A 2,552-nucleotide genomic window follows, 5' to 3' on the forward strand; every position below is an offset into this window, starting at 1 on the left:
AAAAAAAAAAAAACACTGCAGCTGTGATAGCTTTCCAGAGTTGCAAAATCCTGCCCAAACACTGCAGAGTGTCTTCACAGATCTTCACAGACTTGACAGCCCCTTGCAATGTTTTAATGCAATTCTTTTTTCAGCACTAATTAACACTTGCAAAAGTCTGAGAATACTAGATAAAAGAGAATATTGAATGTCTAAGAACATGGGATGGAACGCTGAATTTCCCCAATACTTGTTAAGTTTTCCTGATGACTCTGCGCTGCTCTCACAGGTTGAAGTAGGGTTGCAGTTTATGATGGGGATTCTTAAACTGTTTCTAGTCTCTCGACTCAAAGCACTTTACAACACTGCACAGCAAGGAACTGAGGATGGAATACTTTAACACCACTATTTTCTTTCAGCATTAGAAAAGTATAATAATGAACGATAATGAATAATGAAAACGCAATGACCAATTAAAAAAATACAGCCATATAAATTTGGTAATATAAAATCAAGCAGGCCACCACATCCTGCCAAGCCTGGTGGTGCCATTAGTCTCACAGACAGTGAGACAAGTCAGAGTCAACCTAAATAGTCAACCTGAAGTGAAGGGAGGGTCAAGTTCAACACCAACTAAAAATAAAATAATATCATAAATGTGTCAAAAAATAAATAAAAGTTTTTTATCTTTTTGTGTAAGCTGGTTAGCTTATTTTAAGTTTAGAATAAAGGCTGGAAGAAGGGCCAAGAGCTAGCCTGGCTCTGTGAAAAGTAAAAAAATAAACCAAGCCCAGTATCCCTTTTCGTGTTTGGTAGGATTACAGACGTTTTTCACTGTGCCACTTTCTGCTCTGACCAAGCCAGTCACTCTCAGCCTGGCAGAATCTGTGTTGACTTCTTCAAATTAACTTTAACTCAAAGGCACTGTCATTATGTTTTATATTTACCTTCTTTTATTGGTCTTATCTCTATTATTATTTTTCTCCAATATATTATAGCTTTACTCAATGATGCATTTAGTCTTTTAACTCTTATTAATATTATTAATGTTAATATTACAGACTGTAGTTTAATATTAAGTGCCAGGGTCATTGCAGGATGACACTCTACAGTGAGACTGGACAGTAAACAGTACTGAGTGTCCAGTCAGAACGTTAGCTAACAAGCAGCACCCTAACCGCAAAGCCACACTGAATAAATACACTCCACTGCAAGTGTGTGGGTGGGTACATGCACTGGACTTTGCACCAGAGCTTGCAGTGGACATGCAACGAAAGAACAAAAAGGACTAAATGTTCTGAAAAGTGAAGAAAAGTGACAATAACAAACAGCGACTGTGGTAAGAGAAGGGGGCACAGAGAGAGGGCGAGATCAAAGAGAGAGATATAGACAGAGAGCTGTCACTGTGTGTGCGTTTTATGTGGATGCTTAAGGGGAAACAAGGCTAACTTTCCAACTTATATAAAGCTGTACTCAGACTCAGCTAACCTACATTACATCCTCATCTCTCATGTTTATTCAGTTCTGACTAACAGATCTGTCAGGTGGATGTGTGCTGCTGCTGCTGCTCCTGGAGCTCTGTTTATTCCCAAATGTCAGTGATGCTGATGTTATTCATCAGAATCTAAGCAAATAGAGCTTTGATCTGTTTGTCAGGAATGCCAATAATATTATTATATTACCTCCCACCAAAACATTAGTACATTATGTACTTATTACTAGTACATAAACCATGCAGAGAAAAATGCTTCAAATATGGATGTTGCTGCAAAGAAGCTACAAATTCTAAAACGAGGATGGTTCACACATAACTTCAACCTGGCAGGACAGAAACAGCAACTAAGATCATTAGACAACCACCACAGTTTTAAGGCAGGCACCCAAAACGAAAATATGGTCACCATCTCCTGCCATCTTCTGTTTTTGAGTTACTGGGGTGAATAATGGCCTGAAAAGTGTTTTTGCAGAACAACATGATGTCACAGTGAAGCTGGCCTTTAACCTTTTGGATATAAAACGTCATCACTTCACAATTTTATCCTATTAGATATTTGGTTATTTGGGTATTATAATTTTGTCATAATTAGCATATGACTTCTTGAGTTATCACCAAAAACATGATTTGTGAGGTCACAGAGACCTTTGTCCACCAAATTCTAATCATTTCATCCTTGGGTCCGAGAAGATGTTTGTGCCAAACTTAAAGAAATTCCCTCAAGGCATTCTTGAAATATTGTGTTGACGAGTGGGATGGACTTACTGCCAAAAGCACAAAGCATCTGTCGCAGCTGCAAAGGCATATACAACCAAGTAAACCACAATTCCAAAAATAAATAACAAAGTTCATATGTTGCCCATATCTCAAATTGCTTCTTAGTTCATATAGATATGTATGAGAAGTTGCATATAGCTATGTATGTGTGTGTCAGCCACTAAACTGTTGTTGCTGCATGTTTACTCAAGCAGCTCCATGTCAGTCTCTTCCAAAACAACTCTACTTCATTATAGTTTTAAAAAAAAAGCAGAAAAGTCCATGATGTGACTGCAAAACAGTTCATGTTCGATCCACTGTT

The 2,552-nt window shown here is 37.8% G+C and overlaps 1 protein-coding gene across 1 annotated transcript in view; it reads right to left on the reverse strand.

Annotated features, from left to right (window-relative positions):
- plekha6 (pleckstrin homology domain containing, family A member 6) overlaps positions 1-2,552 on the reverse strand; it is a gene marked incomplete at its 5' end in the record, with an annotated part of 45,751 nt that overhangs the window by 34,662 nt on the left and 8,537 nt on the right.

This window comes from Morone saxatilis, unplaced genomic scaffold, assembly GCF_004916995.1.
Source record: "Morone saxatilis isolate NCDOM2014 unplaced genomic scaffold, NCSU_SB_2.0 Contig18, whole genome shotgun sequence".
In the NCBI taxonomy this organism is placed as follows: Eukaryota; Metazoa; Chordata; class Actinopteri; family Moronidae; genus Morone; species Morone saxatilis.